The sequence below is a fragment of the Artemia franciscana genome, chromosome 10 (assembly GCF_032884065.1).
Source record: "Artemia franciscana chromosome 10, ASM3288406v1, whole genome shotgun sequence".
Classification (NCBI taxonomy): domain Eukaryota; kingdom Metazoa; phylum Arthropoda; class Branchiopoda; order Anostraca; family Artemiidae; genus Artemia; species Artemia franciscana.
The window spans coordinates 13,084,701-13,112,366 of record NC_088872.1 but is presented as its reverse complement, the minus strand read 5'-3'; the positions used below and the strand labels follow the sequence as shown (position 1 = coordinate 13,112,366).

The 27,666-nt window shown below is 36.7% G+C and overlaps 1 protein-coding gene and 1 long non-coding RNA gene across 3 annotated transcripts in view; one reads left to right on the top strand and one right to left on the bottom strand.

Annotated features, from left to right (window-relative positions):
* LOC136031803 (26S proteasome non-ATPase regulatory subunit 13-like) overlaps positions 1-27,666 on the top strand; it is a 181,887-nt gene that overhangs the window by 6,652 nt on the left and 147,569 nt on the right. The window lies entirely within an intron of this gene.
* LOC136031805 (uncharacterized) lies at positions 4,233-27,477 on the bottom strand. 2 transcript variants are annotated; one of them, XR_010618585.1, is made up of 3 exons: positions 27,245-27,477; positions 23,906-24,099; positions 4,233-4,515 (listed from the first exon to the last, which is right to left on the bottom strand). It is a non-coding gene; the product is annotated as an uncharacterized LOC136031805 (long non-coding RNA). The 2 variants fall into 2 exon arrangements; XR_010618586.1 differs by lacking the exon at positions 4,233-4,515 and adding an exon at positions 15,908-17,795.

The following is a 27,666-nucleotide window of genomic DNA, read 5'->3' as shown; positions in this document are numbered from 1 at the left end:
TACCAGTTTGGGATCTAATTAAAGACCAATATCCGGTCCAGGCTGAGATAATAAGAAACGCATGGATTGAAAATGAAAAAGAAATGAGTGGTGACAGTGAAAGAAGACGTCTGGCTAGTGTTGATGAAAGTGAGAGAAGGCGTGATGAAAGTGAGGGAAGAGTTTTTCGGCTGAAAATCCCGAGTCTGCCGAAAAAGGTGAAGAAGGCGTCTGGCTGCTTCTGAAACTATTCTGGATCTAAAATTTGGATTATTTTTGTCCTGATATGAAATTTTTTCTGCTGATAGTTAGGGTCTTATACTTCCTAGAATCTGTCATTTCAAGATAGGTGTTTCCTGTTTTTAAACTTAAAAAACTGGGCACGAATCCACCCTCTATGTCTTCCCGTCCTGTATTTTCTGCTTTTTTTTTCATTTAGCTTTTCACTTCTATTTTTTCTTCATTTCTTTACCCTGTTCTTATTTTTCTTTACTTAATCTTTTTTGATAATTTTAGGTTTATAACTACAAAGTAAAAGAACTACAAAGTGAAACAAAGTTCAAATAACTACAAAAAAAAGATTAAATGCAGTATACTCTCTTCTTTTTCCTCGTTTTAGCACTTTACCCTCGATTTCTCTAGCTCCAACCGTTATTCTCATCCTCTTAATTTGCACTTTTTTTCAAATGCCTTTTCACTTCTCTTTTGTTGCTTTTCTTTACTTCACCTTTTTCTTGAAAATATTTTGGTTTCTTTTTCAGATATCCAAAAAAGATTATTTGCAGTTTCTCACTTTTTTTCCTCATTTTCAGCACTTTACCCTCGATTTCTCTAGCTCCAATTTCGTTTCTCATCCTTTATTTTGCGCCTTTTTTCATTTCACTTGCCTACTTTTTTTTCTCTTTACCCTTTTCTATACTCTTGCTACTGATATTTTTTTTTTTTTTGGTTTATGGCTAGTTGTTTTCTACGCATTATTTCAGTGATTTCTTAAGTGCAATCAATGCTAAAATGTGAATCAAATCGATAAACTAATTACCTGATCGTTCCTTTGTTTTGTGATTATTATATCACATATCTTTTGTGTTTTTTGTGATTATTCGTATATGAAGAACCGGTATAAGATTCAACTGTGAATCTAGTTTTATACTAGTTAGTAAATAGCTTTGAATTAGACATAGGCTGGTATATTCTATGTAAGACTTCGGCGTAAAAGTATCTATGTGCTAAAAGCTGTTTTTATTGATTCCCAGTAATTTTGGACCAGTTTGGACCGGATATTGGTCTTTAATTAGATCCCAGACTGGTACAATGTCATGTCCTCTAGTTATGATTCTTCCATGCTTCGGATTTGATAAGACTTGCTTTATAAATTTCTCTTCTGAGGAATAGTCCATCCAATCACATGATAAGAAGCCTACATCAATAGATCTTGAGTTTCCTTCATTGACCTCATTATTATTTCCCATGTCCTTTTCAAAGCTTACTCCTCCAAGATTTACGGGCCCCATTTTAGCTTTCAAACTGGCTGAATTTGTCTTAGTTTTTGTTTTCCTTAACGTGTTTTTGTTTTCAACGTATGTTTCTGATCCATGAGATATTTCTACCCCTCCATAATGAAACGAATTTGTGGGGGCAGGGTAGTGAGAGCCAAATTTATGTAGAAACTTCAAAGCGTCCTCCTTCGTTTTTAAACATTCTAAATCCATCACAGCGCTCTCGGTTAGTCGTCTTATCTTAGTGTCAATTGTAAAACGACCAACTGGTCGAAATTTGTAACAACAAAAGTCTTTTCGGCTGTATTTTACACTTTTTGACGAAGATTCCCCTGACTTATTTTTAATTGTTATTTTACTTTCGATTCCGCAGCCTTCGATGTCGATTCCAACGTCAAAGCCATATTTACTTCTCATTTCTTCCGTCAATATGTTTTTAAAGTGTTGAACACTTTTTACTTCAAACGTGGTCTTAAATGGTATGTATTCACTATTGCGTAGCTGAATTTCCCCAACAAAATAAAATAAAGGCCGATTTAATTGTCGGTACTTGATGTCTCCGTTGTTACCTTTTACTTGTTGTAGCCCACAAAAGCTCAAACCTCCGGACATTGAGAAACCTCCGATAGAAGCTGGCCAATATGTTGTTTAAAATATTTTCAATTTTGATCACCTAATTTAGCACTTTTCTTCAAATTTCTTTTGACTTCTAAGAGCCATTTTAAAAGATCCTATTTTCTTATGGCTCGAAGCTTGTTGCATCCTCGAAACTCGCTTATTACAGCAATTACTAATGAAAATGTAATTTGTCGAATAATTCTAAAATCACTTTCATCGATGACTGGCACCTCTGGTTCCCTCTTGTTCGTTTTTCTTCATTCTTCTTTGCATTATTATTAGTTCTGAACAGATCCGTTTCCAAGGTGGTACCCAATTTGAATCCCCTCCTTCCCAAAATTTTTGTCCAACCTGTAAAAAACTAACAAAATACGAGTGAACAAATTTTTGTTGCGTTTAAAAAAGTACCCCTCTCTTCGAACAATCTTGGATTAGGTCCTGGTTCCTAACTTGTTTTATCTCCACGACTTAAGATTCTTGCTTATGCTTGGAATGATGATTGTTGATATGTTTTGCTTGTTCCTCGCTATATGTTTATCTAAGCATCTGACTTGAATAATGTTGGACTTGCTATTTTCGATTCTTGTAATAAATTACTCAAAGCTCAACTAACCTTTCCTTTTTAACTTGACTTTTTTAGTTTGTATCAGTTTGAACTGTACCCAACGGTAAGGTTGTCAATTATGGGTCGGATGACCCCATAGTTTAAAAAAAATATCTTTTTTTATCTTCTTTTTAAAATCAAAATTGACCAACCCAATATTCTTGAAAACATCTTTATTTTGACATCTTCATTAAAAAAAAAAAAAAAAAATCACACCCCTTTCCATATTCCTTCATTTTATTGAATTGGCGCCATTGTCTGGTTTTCATCAATTGCAATTATTGAACTTAATTGAGGCTCATTCCTATCCTTAGTTTCAACAGAGGCTTGACCAACGTCCAGTTCTCAAGTCTCGCCTATGATGAATATAATCGCCATAATCGTGTTCGTAACGAATCACACGGGTGGAAGCCCCCCCCCCCCCGCCACAAAAAAAAATATTCGCTCCATTTTTAAATGGCCTTTAATGAGCAGTTAGATTGGGGTAAATTATTCTCCAAGCCCATACATTCCAAATGGCTAATCCACTTTCAAATGCGCGCTTGTTTTAAGTTACAATGTAAATAATATTATTTAAGATTGAAACTAAGATTCTATAAATTACAAGATGAGAATAGAATTAGTAATTTGTATTTCCTAACAATAATTTATTCAAGACCCACCATGAAAAGACGAAAAAAGTTAATGAATGAGATATCAAGACAAAAGAAATCAAATAGAAAAATAAAACGACCAGATGAAAAATAAGAAGACCATGGAGGGGCTCAGACTTTTTATTAGCAGAATCGGGTAGATAAATCTGGAGCTTTGAAATTCTATAGTTTTTTTTCTGATAAAGAGTGGCTAATATACCTCGGTGGCCAACACAGCAACTAGTTTCAAACACTGTATATCCAGCTTGTGTTTACGGTTGATTTAACCAGAAGTCCCATAATTCGAAGCATCATCGCTTCAATGTGTTCTGCAAATGAAAAGATTTTCTCTGACCAGTACGCGAGAAGATATGTTACCTGCTTTGTCGAAATCATCTAGCCCTATTGTATGATGGTTGGTCTTCATTAGTTTCTCCCCCTCTTCCAAGTAGAAAATGTTGTCTTTTCAGGTGTAGTTCTACACCTGAGTGTAGTTCTGTTACCATAAAATTTTATATTGTACGACATCTGTTACAAAAAATGCCACCATGTGCCAACAAATAAAATAAAAGTGACCTCTAATAAGTAAATAAGCATCTTTTTTACAGGCACAACAATCGAGGGTGAGCAGGAGGGATTCTCCTTGTATTTTTTCCCATTCCTAAATTTTAGATAACACCTATTTTTCGTATTTTCAGTGAGAAATTACCTTTTTTTTGTATTTACGCTGAAAAACCATCCAAATTGCCCCTCCTGAATTTTGAAGAATATACCCCCACCATACATTTTTGTGAATTAATTTCCTGTTTATTCATGTAATTAAATTGCTATTTAATGCTATTTTGGGTCAACCAGACAATAAGAAATGGTTGAAATAAAAAAGTTAAAATAAATAATACGGTACCAGAAATTTACATACCCATACCGGCGTTACTGATCTGCGTTTCATGACCTTTCAGGCCGGAATTGCAATGAGGGGTTGGCGGTCAGCCATCCTCTGCTTTTGCGAACCCTTCCTGTTTAACTTCTCCAAATTTCTCCTGGTACACATTTATAGCTGGTTTGAGTCAAGATCACTGACACCCGTTCTAGCACGTACGTAGGGGGAGGGGGCATCGGGCTCGGTCCCCCCTCCCCGAAATTTTGTGAAACGTTTAATTTCCCCATGGTTTCTTGGGATTTCTGGCTAAAGTATGAAATTTATTAAGAATCTAGATACATGTGTGAAGCCTTTTTGGGGAGATTTTACAGCATAACATTATCCGGTAAGTTGCTGCCCAATTATTAACATTTTCTGTCTAACTTCTTACCCTCTTTGAAGTAATTAGCAATTGTACTGTTATTTTTTTTTTTTTTTTGTAAAGAGTGTTAGCTTTCCACAGGAAAATAGAATTATCCTTGATATTAGTGCGTTTATCCCCCCTTTTCAGGATAAAGTACAGCTTTTAATGAATCAATTTTGGAACTATCATTTTTATTAAAATCTACGTTTTCGCAATTGAAGAACTACCCCCACAGCACCCATATTGCACTGTTAACCCCAAAATTCCCTTTCAGTGGGATATAATAGATTAATCACTGGTTGTAAATCGCTATGAACATAATCTGAGCCTAAAACGTACTTTTGAGGCTTCAGTCTTCTTCCCAACATCCACTACAATACTACAGATTAAACTTGATCTGTATTTTTGATATACGTGCTTTTTGCATAACTAAATAAAAAAAGTGCTACTTTATATCTGCTGCTCCGAAAACTTTTGCCCCCCCCTCACCCACCCTAAAAAAAAAATCCTGTGTACGTGCCTGCACCCGTTCCAAACCAAAGAACTGGTGACACCAGGACTACTCTAACCTGTCCAATATAAACCAAATACTTGAAAATAGATTTGATTGCACATATTTTAGCCAAAAAAAAAGATTATTTGGGGTTTTCGACATTGAAATATTAAAGATAAACTATGTTGACCATACTCAAAAGATACTAAATAAAAAGAAAACTTAGTCAGAAGACGCTGAAAACAAAATCACAGGTTTGTGTGAAAGGTATAATCGGGTAAATTCAAGTGTGACAGTCACGACAATATAGTTTTTGGTAGATAACATTTTTTTAATACCTATATAAATCTTCCTTTTGAAAACTTCCTTATCACCTAAGTCTTACGTTTTATGTCGGAAACTACCTAGCGTTTGGTCTTCCATCATCTGCGTTGGAAAATGCTTTTGTTTTGAGAAATAATGGCCGTGGCGGGAGGGGCTTGTTTGCTCTAAAAAATCTTTAACTCGTAAAAAGACCTCAATAACATCCGATTTCAAATCAAATGAGACCCAACTGAATTTTATACGACAGCCTATTCCATATAAACCTTATATGCTCTTCCGGGTATGACTTATAACTCTTTCCCTAATGTTCTAGGGGGTTGTGTCAACCCTGGAAGCATTGCTATATGTTCTTCAGACTATTTTAAACAAAATGGAAATTGCACAATTTCAATCAGATACGTTTGGTTAAAAGAGAAACAGTTGGGGGGAAGGACAAGTTGATCTTCATCACTTTTAACTATTAAAAGGGAGCCAGAACTTTAAATTTAAACCAAATGAGTCACCTCTAAAGTATAAATAATCATCCCTTCATTAGAACCTTAAATACCCAAAGGGTATACATTGCAACCATCACCCCCAAGCTCTGGCAATTTCTATCAACCCCAAAAGCCTTGTAATATGATGTTTGAACTGTTTTGAATCGACTGACTGTCTCAAAATTTCTATTCGATGGATCTCGAGGAAACACGACGTGTGTTGGGGGTGTTTGCGATCTGATCACTATGACTCTTAAATGTCACTAGAACTTCTGATTACCAGTCCAGTGAGTCCCCTTCAAAGCATGTACGACCACCTTTTCTATACAAACCTCTATGTCCCTTGGATATGACTTACAACTCTTTCCCTGAGAGCTGGGGGGGGGTGGCTTTTATCCTCACAAATATAATTTATAGACCCTTCAACTATAATAAACAAATTTGCTCAAGACGGGTGGGTGTGTGTGTGTGGGGGGGGGGGGGCTGGATGATCTCAAATCACTTTTGACCAAAAAAAAATAGCGACGCCTTAAAAAAACAACAACACTGCCTTTCAATAACAAATAAACACAAAGTAGAAACAATAGGCAGTGGACTTTTCAAGACAGTGGTCCACTATCTTGAAAAGATTTTCCCTGTTGTCTCTACTTTGTGTTTGTTTGACTCTTAAAAAAATCATTATAACTTGCGGTGTGTTACCCTGTGGCGTCGGGGGTGTTATCTTCAAATAAATAGTTTCCAGACCCTTCAACTACAATGAGCAAAATTGATATCTCCAAATTTTGATTGGATGTCTTTTGCGAAATGATATGCGTGGATGGGTGGGGGTTGGGGGCTTGTTACTCTCAAATCACTTTTTGCTATTGAACAGGGCACTATAACTTCCAAATTTCAAATCAAATGAGCTGCATTTTGAAAAAAAGGGGCTTGTCAATGGCCGGGGGGGCCTAACTTTCAAGATCATTTAAGACTCTCACTCTTACGGTTTGTACAGCCATACCTTCCATAAAAAACCTTAAATGCCCCCAGGGCAAAGCTTACAACCCTTGCCCCGAGGATCTGGGGGTTTGTTTCAACCCCAAAAGCCTTGTTATTGGATCATTTTGAACAAAATGACTATCTTAAAATTTCTATCAGACGCACTGCGGGAAAATACGAGGTGAGGGGAGGTATCTGCCCTCCGATCACTACTTTTAAAAACGGCACTAGAACTTCTGAGTATCCATCCAATGAGCCGCCTCCTAAGTTTATATGACCATCTTTTTTATAAAAGCCTTACATGGTCCCAAGGATTAAACTTCAGCCCTTTCCCAAAGGGCTGTGGGGGAGGGAGGTTTTCATCCTCCAAAACATAATTTCTGGACTTTTAAACTATGTTGAACAAAACGCTTATCTAAAATTTTGACAAGGTGTGTTTGGAATAAAATGAGGATTGAGGGTGGTTGCACTCCTATCACTCTCGACTATTAAAAAGTGCACAAGCCCCTACAATTTCCAAGTGATTGAGTCTTTAACGAAGTTTCTACGATAATTCCTTCGATAAGAAGTGCCCTGGTCTAAAAATAATAATAATAATACATTTTACCAATATCGTTCTTTACTTAGCCGCTGTCTATGATTGATATGATCTCCCTTATCATTTCCTGAAAGTTACAAATTAATTTACTCAGTCATTTTTGAGTTAAAGCCTTTTGATGTTCACTGGGTATTACTTAAAGCCCTTGCTCCAGGGCTGTGGTGGTTTATAAACCTTAAAAGCCTTGTTACATGAACTTTAGACTAGTTAAACAAGATTGACATCACAAATTTTCGCAAGATGCATTTGATGAAACGAAGGGTAGTTGGGTGGGGGGGGGGGGGGTATTGTACCTCTATCACTTTTGACTCTTTAAAAGGAGCTAAAACTTCAAAATTCAACTATATGAGCCACCTCTAAAGTTTAAATAACCATCCCTTCCGTAAGAACATTAAGTGCCCCAGGGGCCTAACTTACAACCATCGCCCACAGGCTCTGGTGGCTTGTGTGAGCTCCAAAAGCCGTTATATATGATCTTTCGACTATTTTGAATAAAAGGACTATCTAAAAATTTATATTGCATGCATCTCGGGAAAACACGACGTGTGTGGTAGCTGCGTTCTGATCACATTGACTCTTAAAAGGGCACTAGAACTAACCAATCTAATTAGTCTCCTCCAGAACGTCAAAGAACACTCTTTCTACAAAGGCAACATATGCCCCCGGGACATAACTTAAAACTTTCTCTGAGAGCTGTGGGGGAGGGGGGTTGTTTTCGTCACAGACATAATTTCCTGACCCTTAATCTACAACAGACAAAACTGTTATCTCTAAGTTTTGATTGGAGGCGTTTGGGAGATGGTGGGTGTGGGGGAATTGGCAGGCAAAAGGTGTGTGGGGAGGGGGAGGTATCCACCCTCTGATCACTTTAAGTCTAAAAAAGGGCACTTATACTTCCAATTAGTAATCCAATGAGTCTCCTCCGAAGTTTGTATGATCACCCTTTCTATATGAGCCTTAAATGCCCCAGGGTATAGATTAAAACTCTTGCCCTGAGGGTTTTGGAGGGTTGTCATCCTCAAAGACATAATTTTCGGATCTTTCAACTACGTTGAACCAAATAGCTATCGCAAAATTTTGATTGAATGTGGTTTTGGAAATTTTGCCGTGGGAGATGAGTTAGTTGCCCTCCAATTACTTTCGACTATTAGAAAGTTCAATAGACCCTTTCATTTTCCAATCAAATGAGCCCTTTCCAAAGTTTCCACGACAACTTCTTCGTTGTCTTGAGGCCAAAGTAGTTTCAATGATTTAAAGAACATGAAAATCGGAACTTGGAATGTTACGACGCTAAAACATGACAATCGTATCAGCTGACTGACAAATTCATACGATTCGAGCTAGACCTGTTAGGAGTGTCAGAAACTCATATCCTAGAGGTAGGAAGCATGAAATCATGTAATATAGAATTTGTTTAGTCAGGCAGGAAGGATGGGGTACATAAACTGGGAGTAGGGTTCATGGTGAATAAGGAAGCTGCCAAGTCTTGTTTAGGCTGGGAGTGTATTAATAATAGAATATTAATTTCTCATTTTGTTACTAAAAAGTTTAGGGTATCAGTTATATGCTGATACAGCCCTGTAGAACAGACTTACGGATATACTAGTGACCAGAGGCGCCATTTGGGCCAAATCTCGGGGTGGGCATGAACTCCATATGGGCCCTCCCCCCGATTCACTTTGTTTTGCGTAAGAAAAATCCGAGTTTTGGTAGCACATTGATCAAATATTCTAAGTAAAAATACATTTTCAGCACCCGTGTGTTGCTGGGAAATGTACTGTAACCAAATGTGGAACTCAGCCACACTGACCTCTAAGATTAATTATAACAACGAAGAATACAATCAACGGGGTTAATTGATTAAACTGAAAGTGGAAAATTCAACCAGACTACAGGCTGGCATTTCTCAGCGAGAAACTTTCTTATTTAAGTAAACAATACGTCGGTGAAAGTAACCTTCATTGTTATGCTGATGGTTATTACCAAAATCTTAGTGTCCCTTAAGCAGAAATCTTCCAGATCAAATATATTTACAAAAAGCAAAAACATAACAAGAAAAAAAAATATAACAACATTCAAGGCAACAAGGGGAACCGCCGAGCTTTCATCTTTGCAAAATCGTCAACAAGCTGGTTGTAGTCCAAATTTTTTACTTAATCGTTCTCTGCAAATATCAAAAGGAGGTAACTGAGACGATCTTTTCCTGTTGTAAACCGCAGGTAGTTTTTCATTATTTCTAGGCTAGAAAACAAACGCTCATTGCTCGCTGTTGTCTCAGGAAGTGTGGCAGCAATATCAAGTACTTTAGTTACTTCTGAGTAAGCCACTGGCAAGTTATCTGTGAATCTTCTGTCAAATTCGGCTAGTAGACGGTCAAAAGTTTTGATGCATTCTTGCGTCATTTCATCCGCCAAAGTAGTAGTCCAATTTCCAGATTCGATGAAATTCTTTCCTAGCGTCAAAGTTGTCACAAATTGTTTCCGATGCTTGGTGATCTTTTGAATTCTTCAAGGTCGTCCTTTCTGACCAACAGAGGAGGTTCTTGTCGCCGGTCCATTCACAGCAGGTACTTCTATTTCGAGTTCTGTTACAAACTCTTTAGCCTTCTTGAAAAGCGATACAAATGAAGCATCTGAACGCAGGTCGGTGAGTTTGCTTCTTGTGGCCTGAATCAGGGTGCACGATCGAGAAATAACCAAGTCAACGGTGACGGCATGGAGTTGCTGAGACAGCGATTTCGTCGCTCGCTTAATTGCTTCTTTGTAGTGCAATTGGAAGATAACAAGGAACTATTCCATCAAGAAATGATAGGCCAGGAATTGACCTATTTTAGTCTATCAACTTAGAGGAATTACTGCAAATATTCAGAATTTATAATATTAATATAATCATCTAGGAAACAGGCATTTGCCAGAACTTGAGAATTAGATTATGTATCTAACCTGCTTTCAAAGTTTACAATGGTTAATAGCAAATGGTGTTATTATTATGGCTGGCAAAGGACCCTTTTTGGTGAAAGCTTGGGCCCCCTGGAAAATCTGGGGTGGGCTTTTGCCCCCCCCCCCCAATGGCGCCTCTGTTAGTGACTCAGATGAATTTCACTTATAGTTACAGGAGTAAATAGACAGTGTCCCAGGTAGAAAAATGGTGTTCTCACTAGGAGATTTTAACGCCCAGGTTGGTAGAAATAGTGATAGATGGTATTTTAGGCTAGGTGATTTTGATGTAGGAAAGGAAACCAATAATGGCTACACACTTTTGCAATAATGTAGGTATAATACTCTAATTATGACAAATAAGGTGTTTGGTCATAAAATGGTCCATAAGATAACATGGTATTCGCTTGATGGTAAGACAGCAAACCTTATTGATTATATTATAGTAAACCGAAGACTGCCAGGATCAATACAAGATACTAGGGTATATAAGAGTGCTGTTATTGATGTTAAGAGTAAATATCAGTATAGCCACTCAAATCTTGCGGTTTAAGTCTGTAAAGTTACTTTTGTAAAGTCCTGTTTATTGATATAATTTAATTTGCATAAAAGCTACGCTACAATAACGTACATTCTTCAATGTGTCTCATCTCTGAGGAATCTCCGTCGCCTAATGTATAATGACCAACGATAATGGTATTAGCTTCTAATCACAGTATTCAGGTCAGATACTTCAAATTCCACACGGAAAAAGATGTTATTCCTTAAATTCTTCATTATATCAAAAAAAATATTGTCAAAGTTAATGAACGATTTGATTCAACTAGGGTCACAGGAAATCACTACTTAGCTTATGCCATTTTGGCTCGATCAGACAATAGGAAATGGTTGAAATAAAAAAGTTAAAGTAAATAATAAGGCACCAGAAATTTACAGACCCTACCAGCGTTACTGATCTCCATTTCATGAACTTTCAGGCAGGAATTTACAAACGAGAGGCATCAGGTGGTCAGGCATCCTGTACTTCCGCACACCCTCCCTGTTTGTCTTCCCCAGTTTTCTGTTTGTCTTCCCCATATTTCTCCTGGTACACATTTATAGCTGGTTTCGAGTCAAGATCAGCTTATAGAGTCACGACACTGACACCTGTTCTGGCACGTATGCAGAGGGGGGGCCTTTGGGCTCGCCCGCCCCCCCTCACCGAAATTTTGTGAAACGTTTAATTTCCCCATGGTTTCCTGGGATTCCTGGCTAAAGTATGACATTTATTAAGAATTTAGATACCTAGATACATGTTTGAAGCCTTTTTGGGGGGATTTTACAGCATATAATTATCCGGTCAAGTCACTGCCAAATTATTAATCCATTTTGTCTTTTACCCTCTTTGAATTAATTAGTAATTTTACTGTTTTTTTGTTTTTATTTGTAAAGAGAGTTAGGTTTCCACAGCAAAATATAATTATCCTTGATATTAGGGTGTTTATCCCTCCTTTTCAGGATAAAGTACAGCTTTTAATGGATCAATTTTGGACGCTATAATTTTTCATTAAAATCTACGTTTTTGCAATTGAAGAACTAACCCCCACAGCACCCACATCGCACTGTTAACCCCAAAATTTCCCTTTCAGTGGGATATAATAGATTAATCACTGGTTCTAAATCGCTATAAACATAACCTTAGCCTAATACGTACTTTTGAGGCTTCAGTCTTCTTCCCCCCATCCGCTACAATACTACAGGTTAAAGTTAATCTACATTTTTCGATATGCTTGCTTTTTGCATTACAAAATAAAAAAAAGTACTACTTTATATCTGTGGTTTGGAAAATTTTGCCCCCCCCCCTCCAAAAAAAAAATTCTGCGTACGCGCTTGCACCCGTTCCAAACCAAAGAACTAGCGACACCAGGATTAGTCTAACCTGTCCATTATAAACCAAAGACTTGAAAATAGATTTGTTTATGCGTATTTTAGCCAAAAAAAAGATTATTTGGGGTTTTCGACATTGAAATATTAAAGATAAACTATGTTGACAATACTCAAAAGATACTAAATAAAAAGAAAAACTTAGTTAAAATAAGCTGAAAACAAAATCATAGGTTTGTGTAAAAGGTATAAACGGGTAAATTCAAGTGTGACAGTCACGATAATATAATTTTTGGTAAATAACAATTGTTAAATACCTATATAAATCTCCCTCGTGAAAACTTCCTTATCACCGAAGTCCTACGTTTTGTGTCGGAGATAATCTAGCGTTTGGTCTTCCGTCATCTGCGTTGGGAAATGCTTTTGTTTTGGGAAATAATGGGCGTGGTGGGAGGGGCTTGGTTGCTCTAAAAAACTTTAACTCTTAAAAAGACCTCTATAACTTCCGATTTCAAATCAAATGAGACCCATCTGAATTTTATACGACAGCCTATTCCATAAAATCCTTATATTCTCTTCCGGGGATAACTTATAACTCTTTCCCTAATGTTCTGCGGGGGTTGTGTCAACCCTGGAAGCATTGTTATATGTTCTTTCGACTATTTTAAACAAAAGAGAAATTTCACAATTTCAATGAGATACGTTTGGTTAAAAGAGGAATAGTTGGGGGGAGGAACAAGTTGATCTTCATCACTTTTAACTCTTAAAAGGGAGCCAGAACTTCCAATTCTAACCAAATGAGCCACCTCTAAAGTATACACAAACATCCCTTCCAGTAGAACCTTAAATACCCCAAGGGTATATATTACAACCATCACCCCCAAGCTCTGGTAATTTTATCAACCCCAAAAGCCTTGATATATGATGTTTGAACTGTTTTAAATAGACTGACTGTCTTAAAATTTCTATTCGATGGATCTCGGGGAAACACGACGTGTGTCGAGTGTGTTTGTGCTCTGATTACTTTGACTCTTAAAATATCACTAGAACTTCTAATAACCAATCCAGTGAGTCCCCTCCAAAGCACATACGACCACCCATTCTATACATACCTTATATGTCCCTTAGATATAACTTACAACCCTTTCCCTGAGAGCTGGGTGGGGCTTTTATCCTCACAAATATAATTTCAGGACCGTTCAACTGAGATGAACAAAATTGCTCAATCCAAGTTTTGACTGCAGGTGTTTGGGCTTAATTATGGGTGTGTGTGTGGGGGGGAGGGAGGGTTGCGGCGTGTTATCCTGTGGCGTTGGGGGTGTTATCTTCAAAGAAATAGTTTCAAGACCATTCAACTACGATGAGCAATATTGATATCTCCAAATTTTAATTGGTGGTCTTTCGCGAAATGATACGCGTGGGTGGGTGGGGTTGGGCTTTTTACTCTCAAATCACTTTTGGCTAATGAAAAAGTTACTCTAACTTCCAAATTTCAAATCAAATGAGCTACATTTTGTAAAAAAGGGGTTTGTTGATGGGGGGGCTAATATTCCCCATCATTTAAGACTCTCACTCCTACGGTTTATACAACCATACCTTCCATAAGAACCTTAAATGCCCCCTGGGCATAGCTTACAACCCTTGCCCCAAGGATCTGGGGGTTTGTTTCAACCCCAAAAGCCTTGTTATTGGATCATTTTGAACAAAATGACTATCTTAAAATTTCTATCAGACGCACTTTAGGAAAATACGAGGTGAGGGGAGGTATCTGCCCTCCGATCACTACTTTTAAAATGGGCACTAGAACTTCTCAGTATCAATCCAATAATCCTCCTCCGAAGTTTATATGACCATCATTTTTATAAAAGCCTTATATACCCCAAGGATTAAACTTCAACCCTTGCCCAAAGGGCTGTGGGGGAGAGAGGTTTTCATCCTCAAAGACACAATTTCTGGACTTTTAAACTACGCTAAACAAAACGGTTATCTAATTTTTGACACAATGGATTTGGAATAAAATGAGGGTTGAGGGTGGTTGCACTCCTATCACTTTCGACTATTAAAACGCGCACTGGACCCTTCAATTTCCAATTGAATGAGTCCTTAACGAAGTTTCTACGTTAATTCCTTCGATACGAAGTGCCCTGGTCTAAAAAAAAAATAACAATAATAATACATTTTTACCAATATTGTTCTTTACTTAGGCACTATCTATGATTGATATGATCTCACTTATCATTTCCTGAAAGTTCCAAATTAATTTATTCAGTCATTTTGAGCTAAATTTTTTGATGCTCACTGGGCATTACTTAAAGTCCTTCCTCCAGGACTGTGATGGTTTGTATCAACCTTAAAAGCCTCGTTACATGAACTTTGGCCTAGTTAATCAAGATTGACATCAAAAAATTTCGCAAGATTCATTTGATGAAACGAAGGGTAGTTGGGGGGGGGGCTAGTGTACCTCTATCACTTTTGACTCATTAAAGGAACTATAACTTCAAATTACAACCAAATGAGCGACCTCTAAAGTTTAAATAGCCATCCCTGGCATCAGAACATTAAATGCCCCAGGGGCCTAACTTACAACCATCGCCCACAGGCTCTGGTTGTTTGTATGAACTCCAAAAGCCTTATTACATGATATTTCGACTATTTTGAATAAAAGGACTATCTAAAATTTATATTACATGTATCTCTGGAAAACACGACGTGTGTGGTAGCTGCGCTCTGATCACTTTGACTCTAAAAAGGGCACTAGAACTTACCAATCTAATTAGTCCCCTTCAGAGCATATACGACCACTCTTTCTACAAAGGCAATATATACCCTCGGGACATAACTTACAACCCCTTCTCTGAGAGCTGTGGGGGAGGGGGGTTGTCTTCGTCACAGACATAATTTCCGGACCCTTCATCTACAACAAAAAACATTATCTCTAAGTTTTGATTGGAGGCGTTTGGGAAAATGGGGGGTGTAGGGGAGTGGGTAGACACGAGGTGTGTGTGGGGAGGGGGAGGTATCCATCCTCTGGTCACTTTAAATCTCAAAAAGCGCACATATACTTCCGATTAGCAATCCAATGAGCCTCCTCCGAAGTTTAGATGATCACCCTTTCTATATGAAAATTAAATGTCCCCAGGGTATAGATTACAACTCTTGTCTTAAGGGCTCTGGAGGATTGTCATCCTCAAAGACAAAATTTTCTGATCTTTCATCTACGTTGAAACAAATGGCTATATCAAAATTTTGACTGAACGTGATTTGGGAAATGGTAGGTGTGGGAGATGGGTTAGTTGCCCCCCAATCAATTTCGACTATTAAAAAGGGCAATAGACCCTTTCAATTCCTAAAGAAATGAGCCTCTTTCGAAGTTTCTACGAAAACTTCTTCGTTGTCCTGAGGCTAAAGTATATATATATATATATATATATATATATATATATATATATATATATATATATATATATATATATATATATATATATATATATATATATATATATATATATATATATATATATATATATAATATATATATATATATAATATTTAAATATATTTATATATTCATGGGATTTTATAAATCCCACTTTGTTGGGATTTTATAAATCCCACTTTGTTGCTCTACGGAAGTCCGATCCTTTCCAGAATTTAAAAAACTAGCTAAAGTATTACTACTTCTTAAAGCTACCTTTAAACCATTATTTTGTAAAATTCTTTTAAGTTTTTCACTCAAACCTGGAACATATGGTAGAGAACAAAAAATATATTTCTTTTATGTTGTTTCCAGAATATCGTCAGACATTCTAGAAATTTTTTCCTTCTTTTCGAAAAAGTCTGGTCAATTAACCAACCCGGATAATGGTTACTTATTAAAATCTCTTTTAACAACAATAATTCCTCCTCAATGAATTTTGGAGAACAAATTCTAAAAATGAGGTCAGTTAAGGACATGATTAAACCAATTTTTAATTGGCGAGTATGACCGGAGAAAAACGACAAAAATCTGTTATTGTTAGTAGGTTTTCTGTAAATCTTAAAATCCAGACTATTTTCATTTTTTAAAAGAAGGACATCTAGAAAAGGAAGTTTATTATCCTCTTCTAAATCTATTGCAAATTTTAAATCTCCTCCCCAAAAATTAAGATGTTCTAAAAAACTTTTTAATTCCTCCACCCCATAATTCCATACTGAAATTATGTCATCCATATATCTCCCCCAAAATTTATGTTTTAAAAAGTATGAATCTAACGCTATTGTTTCAATATTTTCTACGAAACAATTTGCTAATAAAGGACTTAAAGGGGCCCCCATGGGTAAACCATTTACTTGTTCGAAAAAAAACCCTGAATTGAAAAAAATAGGAGAACATGTTGCACAACCTAACTAAATTCATATTTACACCGACTTCCATAACTTTTTCACCACTAATTAAGTCCAAATTTCTTAGTATCTTTCTCTCAAGAAGAATTGCTGCGGCTTTTACATTAATACTCGTATACATTGACACTATGTCGAAACTTGAAATTATAGAATTTGAAAAAATCTCAACTTCTTTTAGTTTTTTTATAAGTTTTGACGAATTCTTAATGTAAGAAATTTGTGTAGACATGAGTGGTTTATACAATGACACTAGCCACTTACTCAGAGCACTTGTTGGTGACTCGCAACAATTGATCGTAATGGCAGATTTGGCTTATGTATCTTTGGAAGTCCATATAATTTGGGGCGCAAAGAACCTTTTGGTAAGAATTTGTAAAAAAGTTGAGGTGTAATCTTCCCTTCTTCCTTCAAACTCTTTAACTCGTTCTTAAACTTCTTTGTGTATGATTCCGTCAGGTCAAAAGAAAGTTTTTTGTATGTTTTTTCATCTTTCAGTAAAGTGTTTAATTTTGAATCTGTTTTACTTTCGTCATGGAAAGGCAGTGTGGTCTTCGAAGTCCTTCGAAGAATGGTCTTCGAAAAGCACTTGTTGGTGACTCACAACAATGTTGGTGACTCAAACCTGGAACATATGGTATGTTCCATATATATATGGATGACATAATTTCAGTATGGAACTATGGGGTGGAGGAATTAAAAAGTTTTTTAGAACATCTTAATATTTGGGGAGGGGATTTAAAATTTACAATAGAATTAGAAGAGGATAATAAACTTCTTACCCTTAGTTCACACTGCTGCGTCAATCCCGCCACGATTTTTTTTTCTGTCGGAAGAGACGTACGACAGAATCGGATGGAGTGTTCACACTGAAACGCAGACTTTTGCGTCGCTGCGACAAGCTCTATTCCAAAGTTCCCACTGCTGCGTCAAATCGGACACGATTTTTCAAATCAGATTTTCAAACTGAAGCAATGAGAGCATTAAGCCAAATCCAGAAGAAGACTATTGCAGCGTATCTACTGAGTAAGCGAAGAAAGTAGGCAAGTTGTCGCTTTTAGGTTTACATAGGATATATAGCTAAAGTTGGGTCACCAGTTTTTTGGAGAATCCTGTATGACAGGGATGAATGAAGCTGGAAAATAGAAATATTTCAGCTCTAGACAGTGGGGTCCACAAGTTTTTTTGGGTAACCACTCTCTTGACAGGCCATTATTCTAATGGTTGATGGCCTATTCTTAAAATCTGGGTGAACTCTCTATGGACTGATGACCTAGTTTGGAATGTGGGTGATCAGTCTATAGAGTGATTGCCTATTCTCTAAATCCTCTCTATGGACTGATGCCCCAGGTTGGGTTATCAGCTCACAGAGAGGTCACCTAGTCCAGGCCATCAGTTCTTAGAGAGGTCACCTTAGATTTGGACAATTGAAGGATGGGCTATCAGTCCCTGGAATTATTACCTATCAAAAAAGTGGTCATCGAGAAAAACATGTTGACCCCCTTGGTTCTACAGACCCTAAGAAAGTATTAAGTTGATCACTGACACCTACTTGACCCTCTTATAGTTCAATAGAATAGGTGACAGGACTTACAGTTTTCTAGACAGAGATATTCAAAGGTTTTCCTTCCAAAATAAAATTATCCTAGACAGTAATTATTTAATCCTCTATGGAGTTTCCCTGGGCAGACGAATCATCCAAAGAACCTGGTGCACAACTGTTGCTAGATGAATAAGTCAGTTTAACAAGCAAGAAAGAAAAAAAGTGCAGCTATGATCTTAATTTGCTAATATTACTTGCTGTATGCACTTAGTACTGTACTTGCAATTTTCATAGTTTCTTGTTAATCTTTTTCTCAGTTCTTTTTTACCTTAATTTTTGTAATTTTCTTGTTTCTTTACCACTGCAATGGAATTCTATGAACCTGTTCTTGATCTTTGTAATATGCCTTTACTGCATTTTGGATATACCTGTCGGCTTCTCTTTGCTACTGTACAATAGCATCCTTATTCAGATCAGGTTGAATGTAGCTTTTTCTAAATGTTAGCAAGTCACTTATACCTTATGCTGTCTCTGCTGTTTTTACTTTGTTGGAAAAAAATCCAAAGAAAGTTCCCATTGAAAAGAGCCCAAAAGTCAGATTGAATTTGTCAAAGCTTCGAGGTTTCCCCCTTCAGTTTCTTTAAAGAAAAAGATTCATAATTGCAGCTTTGTTCATTTCAATCTTAAGAATGACCTACATTTGTGACAAGTCATTAAATGGTGGTGAAGGGATACTTTTATTTATTTCTCGAGTTGTTTTCTGCATGATTGTTTTTTTAATCTTTAAATTGATATACATTCCTTAGAAATTAATTAGTCATATCATAGTTCCATTTGCAAGTTTTGACCTAATTTGTAACCTGTGGTCTCAAACTTGCATATAAATTTATTGAAGCTAGGAAACATAGAACTCTTGTCTGTTTAAAGAAAATGGATGGACATAAAAAGGTTTTACTACGCTAAAGTCCTACGGCCATGGCAATAAAAACAAAACAATGAAGATCAACTTGAAAATACTTGACATTACATAAGTATAACAGTCACAAAGAAAAACCATCCACAAAATTTTACTTTTGTGCTCAGTTACCAACCTGAGCAATGCTCTAAATTTTTAGACCTTGCAAAACACTCACCCCCCATTACATTCACCAGCCATCTCTCATGACCCACACTCTTGTCTACACATCAACAATTCATTGGAAAGGAAGACCCCTGTACAGGCATTTCTTCCTTTGTACATATATTTAATGGGTTTAAAAGAATGCTTCTATGGCTAAGTCAGTAGGCCAGTAAAGGATCAGGTGTTCCTTTAGCCAGGAAGTACAATAGGAAGCTAGGTGCCAGCCATTCTATGCTTTTGCATGCCCTTCCTGCTTACTATCCCCAGATTTCTCTAGGTACCCTTTTAAAGTTGGGCCAATTCTGGCTGAGCTTAGAGAGTCACATCACTGACCCCTGTCCCAAACCAAATAAATTGGTGATGCCAGAAATTCAACATGCGCCCCTTGGACTAAGGATTCTCAAACTAGAGTGCTAGCCACTTTAGGAAGGAACACAAATGTGACCAGAGAACAACAATTATTTGAAAAAAGTAAATATTGAAAAAAAAACTCAAATCATATTTTTCTGCCATTTTCACTGTTGTCCCATAAACAACGTTTATTTTATTTAGACAAATTAATTTTAAGACAGATATCAACAAAACTCCATCAGGGATTGTATTTACTTAAGACACAATCAGCAATATCAATGCTTAGTTTTGAGATATTCTAGTCTTGAAATAATAATAAAAAAAAAAAATTTTATGTTCTATCTGTTTTCCACCAGCTCATTTGAGCAAAATTATTTGTGGCAGCAATATGCCCATGGATGGCTTAGAATCTCTCTAAAATGCTTTAAACAGAAGGAATTTAAAAAAAAAACAATTATAATGATCAGCAAGAAGAATATTAACATAACTCCTTAGAAGAATTTAAAACTCTAGAAGAATTCAAATCAGGTTCTCAAGCTGAAGCAATGAGAGTGTTAAGCCAAATTCAGAAAATGCTATTGCACTTTATCTACTGAGTAAACGAAGAAAGCAGGCAAGCTGTTGCTTTTAGGATTACGTAGGATATATAGCTAAAGCTGGGTCACCATTTTTTTTTAGAATCTTGTGTGCCAGGGATGAATGAAGCTGGAAAATAGAAATATTTGTTCTAGACAGTGGGGTCCACAAGTTTTTCTGGGTAACCACTCATTTAACAGGTCATTATTTTAGGGATTGGTGGCTCATTCTTGAAGTCTGGGTGATCTCTCTATAAAGTGTTGACCTAGTCTGGAATATGGGTAATCAGTCTATAGAGTGATGGCCTATTTTCTAAATCTGGGTAACATCTCTATGGACTGATGACCCTGTCTGGGTTATCAGTTCACAGAGAGGTCACCTAGAGCAGGCCATCAGCCCCTGGGATTATCACCTATCAAAAAAGTGGTCATCCAGAAAACCTTCTGGACCCCACTGGTTCTACAGACCTAAGAAAGTATTAACTTGATCAGTGACACCTCCCTTACCCTCTTCTAGTTCAATAGAATAGGTAACAGGACTTACAGTTTTCTAGACAGAGATATTCAAAGGTTTTCCTTCCAAAATCAGATTCTCCTAGACAGTAATTATTTACTCCTCTATGGGATTTCCCTGGGCAGAAGAATCATCCAAAGAGCCTGGTGCACAACTGTTGCAAAATGGATGTGTTAGTTTAACAAGCATGAGAGAAAAAAAGTGCAGCTATGATCTTATTAATTTGCTAATATTACTTGCTGTATGCACTTAGTACTGTACTTCCAATTTTCAAAGTTTCTTTTTAATCTTCTTCTCAGTTCTTTATCTTAATTTTTGCAATTTTCTAGTTTCTTTACCACTCCAACGGTATTCTATGAACCTGTTCTTGTATGTTCTTGTTCTTTGTAATGTGCCTTTACTGCAATTGGGATATACTTGTAGGCTTCTCTTTGATACTCTACAATAGCATCTTTATTTAGATCAGGTTGCATGTAGCTTTTTCTAAATGTATGCAAGTCTCTTAAGTCTTGAAAGTAAGTTACTGCTTTACATCCCGGTATAAACCACTAAACAAAGCTGGGTACAGGCTATGCTAAATGTATGAAAGTCTCTTAAGTCTTGAAAGTAAGTTACTGCTTTACATCCCGGTATAAATCACTAAACAAAGCTGGGTACAGGCTATGCTACAAAAGGCTCATAATAACCTCATCTACAGAAAAACAACTAAGAAAAATAATGGATTTAAAAAAAATTGTAGTTTGCCCTTTGCTATTTTGCAACAATTATAAGTGTTTCCTGTTTCACTATGCTTGTCAAGGGCTTGAAAATGTTCACTATCAAAGACCTATTCCAGCTTTCTTTTAATAGAGACCTATTTTTATATTCTTTGTTTCTTATAGGAGCAGCTATATGGAAGTGCAAAACAAGCTAAACGGAGGTGGTGGGTCAGACCAGTCCTTAGAAAAAGAGAAACAGATGGTGCCTTCAGCAAATTGGCGCAGGATCTAGAAAAGGAAGATCCACAATGGTATTTCGAATACCTTAGAATGACTCCTACAAAATTCAAGGAACTCTTAGCAATTGTTAAAAGTAAGATTGAGAAGAAACATACCAATTGGAGGAGACCTATTACAGCAGCTACGAGACTTGCACTGACGATCAGGCATCTTGCTACAGGAGAGTCAAAGAGGTCTTTGTCCTACTATTTGATTGGCCGTTCGACAGTGACTCTTATAGTGGCAGAAACGACAGAGGCCATTTGGACTAGCATGAAAAGTCAATGTTTGAAGCCACCAACCCAATCCACGTTCCAGACAATCGCTGACAAGTTTCTGAGGCGGTGGAACTTTCCAAATTGCATAGGAGCAATTGATGGAAAATATATCAGGTTGAGATGCCCAGAAAACAGTGGCTCTACGTATTTCTGCCACAAGACATTCTTTAGTGTTGTACTGATGGCAGTTGTTGATGCTGACTATAAGTTTCAGTTTGTAGACGTTGGAGCAGAGAATAGTGCTGGTGACTTAAGTACATTTACCAGGTCATCGTTTGGGCGTGCCATTCTGAACGGAACAATTGAAACTCCTGAGCCTAAGCCCATCCCTAATGGGACCATCTTACCACAGGTTTTCGTAGCTGACGAGGCATTCCCCTTGAAAAAGAACATAATGAGACCATTTCCAGGTGGCTTGAGTGTAGCTGACAGGCAGAAAAGGGTCTACAATTACCGTTTGTCTCGAGCTCGCTTGGTTGTAGAAAACACATTTGGAATCTTAGCTGCACGCTGGCGTATTTTTAACTCACCTATTGATTGCATACTTGAAACAGTTGATTCAATAGTCAAAGTTCAAAATACGTCATTTGATCTAATTTTTCATAATTAACCCCCCCCCCCCCAATAGAGCAGATCCGTTCCAATTATGTAAATCACGTATCTCAGACTTCTGCTTATTTATCCCAACAATTTTTATCCCAATCCCTCCAATCTAAGCGTTTTCCATGATTTTAGGTTCCCCCACCCCAAACTCCCCCCAATGTCACCAGATCCAGTCGGGATTTAAAATAAGAGCTTTGAGACACGCTATCCTTCTAAGTATCAAATTTCATTGAGATCTGATCACCCATTCGTAAGATAAAAGTACCTAACTCCTCCCCCCCAATGTCACCAGATCCGGTCAGGATTTAAAATAACACCTCTGAGACACGATATCCTTCCAAACATCCAATTTCATTAAGATCTGATCAACCGTTAGTAAGTTAAAAATACTTCAATTTTTTCTATTTTTATGGCCCCAAGTGCCATAAAAAGGCAAAGAGGAGGGAGTTTTAAGAGTTGAAATAAAAAGGAGTTTCTTGCTTGGTATACCTCTTAAAAGTGTTGGCAGATTTATTAGAAAATGAAACCAGATATGCCTTGCATTGTGACACATTCAGTTATGATAAGAAGACTCTAGCTCAAGTAGGGCAAGGAAAAGTCGGATTTAAACATTGAAAAAGTTTAAATATTGATTTAGTTTATTCTAACTTATGGAGTTGTAACGTTGATCAAGAATTTGAGAAAATATGCCCAACATGACACATAATTCCAAGTTGTGAGATGAATAACTCAAATAGGGCGAGGGCAAGGGTGTTTAAAGAGTTAAAAAAGTTGAGTTTTTTGCTATGTTTAGAATAATTAACCAGTGGAGTGATGGCTTTGAATAAAATTTAGAACTGCAACATATGCCTTATGCCATGATGTTCTGTGATTTAGATCCCAGGTCAAAAAGGGAGAGGGAGATATGGTTTTAAGTTTTGTTTGATAGCATAGTAGTGAATGGAGTGCCAGATTTAAATGAAAGTTGAAACAAAGATGCCTGACACCATTAATAATATTAAACTCTGATATGAAGACCTTAAGTAAAATCAGGCAAACGCTGAGTCTTTCAGTGTGTTTGCATTACTTTTGAAAGGAGTATCAGATTTGAATGAAAGTTGGAAGAAATATTCATAGCAAAATGCCACTCCACTGGGTCCAGCTAGAATTTGCCACACTCGTTTAATCAGAAATAACTAAAACAATTTCTCCATGTTTATTATCATGGTAAGAAGTGTAAAGTAGGGCAGAATTTTCTACCTTCACATCATATTTACTAATTAACAAACTGCTGAATTTACTTACCCTAATTGGTAACTCAAAGTTTTACTGTGTTGGTCTAAATGAAATATGGTCACTCAGGAAGATCATGTGGTTGTACCATTTCCAGGGCTTCTTCTCCTTCACTGCTGCTGATCCACTCTTTGTCAGCATGTGAGAGCGTTTCTCTCTCATAAATCCATCTCTTAGAGAACGCCACATTTTTTGACATTCTTGCACTGAAACAAATGATAAAGAATGTCAACTTTAGCAAAAGAAAACCAGCCATACTGCCAAGGGTAAGCTGGCTTTTGTATCATCCATGACACTTATTATTTGAATTACTTACATCCTTGTTAAATATATTTAAATCTTACACTATAACAAACATTTTCCACTAGTTTTTGTGCTATAAGTGTTGTGTATGCAACTTTTTCCTTTCTGCTTTTCAGCAGTTTTCAAGACTTATGATGAAGCAGGAAAGTGTTTCCAGGAATCTTACAAAAACCAGCCTCATGTACAAGGCACAAAAAGAGTATTTTGGGCTAATTCTGTGTACAGGGCAGATATTAGATAGAAAACAAGGAACATGGGTAGGCCTACTTATAGGATAGAAATTAGATAAGGGAAAAATGAGATATTCTTTACATCAACTATTTAGTTCCCTAGAATAGTAAGAAATAGAGCTAGGGCTCCTCTGAAGGAAACATATTAATACAAAAAAAACTAGTGTCATAAAATTCCTTGCTTTATGCTCCTTCCAAATATCATAACTACTTTTCTAACAATATACCTCACCCCCTGATGGTTCCAGGTAAGTTTTGTATTTCCCTAAGAAATATACAACTAAAAGAACACAGTAAAATAGCAAGATTCTTATTTATGATATGCAACAAATTTTCTATTAATTAAATTATAAAATTTCCTTCATTTATTTAAATCCAATATCCAATAGCCTACATAAAAAAATAATAATATGCAATTCGATATAGGTCTAAAGGTTTTGATATGCCAAGAAACCCATTCACAAGAATAGAATTGATTTTTGTAGATTTGCTACTTAAGGTTTACTATAGGGCAGAAATCAGTTAGGAGGAAAATCATGTATATTATTAGATTATCTGTTCAGTTCTTTTTTCAAATAAAATAACCACTACCATTGCAATTAAACAACATACTATAGCATACCCTAGAATATGCTACTAACATTGCTGACTTTGTCAATTTGCTAGCTAAGATTTAATATAGGGCAGAAATCAGATAGGAGGAAAAACATGTATATTATCGCTTCATCTATTCTGTTCTCTTCTAAAATATAACAACAAATACCATTACAATTGAACAACAGCCCCCTCTAAATGGAGCTAAGTATAGCTCCACACTAGGCATATACAAGGATTAACTGTTCATTTTACCAAATTAAGGCAATGTAACAAAGAAAAAAAAACATACACAAAACCTATGCATTTAATCTCTGGTTAGATCTGGCAGTTAGGGCCAGGGGTGGATCTAGAAAAAAATCATGGGGGGGGGGGCACTGGACCAAGTGCACCAATGTGATGGATATATCTTGCAATTGGAAAACCCTATGCCTAATGAAAAATATGTTAACACAGAAAATTGATAATTTGAGTAACACTTGGAGACCAACTAATCAAAATACATCTCTAGTGGAGTAGGTCAGGGTCCTGGTGCCAGAAGGCCATCAGCATTTGACATGGAGTAGGCCTATCTAAAGTTGGCAGTGGGGCCCACAACTTTCTTATGACAGCAATAGAGATCAAAGGTTGTCACTAGATTCAAGGGTTGAATTTTCTTTGACCATTAAATCTATAGCAAGACCTGGATGGCAGTCCCTTTACTGGTATAGCCAATAAAAGCAGGTTAGGCTAGGAGCCGAATAGAAATGGTGGCAATCAACTGATGGTTTGAGGTTTCAGGGGACATCACTCCAAGATCCAGGTAAAGTTACAAATCTACCAATATCTAGTCTGAAGATGATCTGGTAAAATTCTAGTTGATTGACTTCTTGTTATTTCAGAAATTGGTTAGGTTAGGAAAATGAAACTTTTAGGGATGAATCTACAGACTAAAGTATGTCCCAGAAAGGTGTTTTGAAGTACCATGCTCTACTCCTCCCTCTAGAGAATTCACTTTCCTAACCTAATCACTTTCTAAGATAGCAAAAGTTGTGTGAGATAAGCAAAAGTTTCTAAGATAGCAAAAGTTGTGAAGCTGAATACAATTTTGTTGTACTTCATTCAAGCAGAAGATCTATTTTATAAGATTTCACTTTTATAACATACATATTTTCGAAGGTCATCAAAGGTCAGGGCCCTCTAGAGGGAGAAGGAGTAGAGGTAGGTACTTCAAAATACCTTCCTAGGACATACTTTAGCCTGTAGACCTATCCCTGAAAGTTTCATTTTCCTAACCTAACTCATTTCCAAGATAGCAAGAAGTCAAATCAACTAGAATTCTACCAAATGTTGTTTTGTCAAATTTTCAATAGGCATAGAACTGTCATGTAAGCAAATTTAAGGGCTCTCTAGAGGGAGAAGGAGTAGAGGTGGGTACTTTAAAATACCTTCCCCAGATATACATTAGCCTGTAGACCCATCCCTGAAAGTTTCATTTTCCTTACCTAACCCCTTTCTGAGATAGCAAGAAGTCACTCATCTAGAATCTTACCAGTGTTTTGTACAAGAAAAGTAAAAGATGACTCACCTTAGGGTTCCCCAATGATAATAGCCTACCAAGTATCTCTAGCTACCTATAATAGCAAGACTTGTTAAGGAAATAATTGTATCAATAACTAAGTGTTGATTATTGACTTACATGAATAAAGATAATGACTATACAAGAATTTAACTAAAAGGTGGTAAAATATATGACAGATCTTATTGGTCTAAATATTCAAGACCTATAAACTCAACTCCTTTCTAATCTCAATTCTTTGTGTTTCTGATTCTTAGCAGCAGCTTGGCAATGGAAAATCTCAGTTCTATTGGCCTAATAGATATGGTCTAGATAGGTCTGGAGACATTTAAATTTTATTTTCTCTACAGTTAGATTTAGTGTATCAGGGGATATGCATTATGTTACAAATCTAGTGATCCCCCAATTTGCATGATCACTAGATTTTCAAAAGTCAAAGAAAATTCGATCCTTGAATCTAGTGAAGACCTTTGATCTTGATTGCCATCATAAGAAAGTCATGGACCCAACTTATTGTTAGGCATAGGCCTACCAAAGAGTATAGTAAATGCTAGATAAACCCTGTGTCTGAAGGCCATCCAAAATCCGGGTTTTGTTGTAGATTGCTAGTGACCCTTAGAAATTTGAACTAATTATAGCCTACAAAAAGTTAGTAGACATGCTTACCACTAACACCAACTTCCCCTGAGACCGTTTCCCAGGCCTTTAACACAAGGTGTTTTTTGGAGTGATCACTCATATTCTTTGAAACTAATATGGGCTGGCACCAAACAGCCATAATTAGTTTCTCAGTCACCTCCATTATTTTTTTTTCTTTTTGAAATCAGAACAAGGCATGTGACTTGTCTCAAAAAGTTGAAATAATTGAACGCATGCGATTTGTCGTAGGAGTTAAAATTATGAACGCATTTTTCATTGCAGCAAAACGCATGGTTTTGCTTCGTATGTCGCATGATTTTTGTCATTATCATCAACATCGCACGATTTTGCGCGAAATCGCAGCAGTGTGAACTAAGGGAATCAGAAAACCTACTAACAATAACAGATTTTTGTCGTTTTTCTCCGGTCATGCTCACCAAGTAAAAATT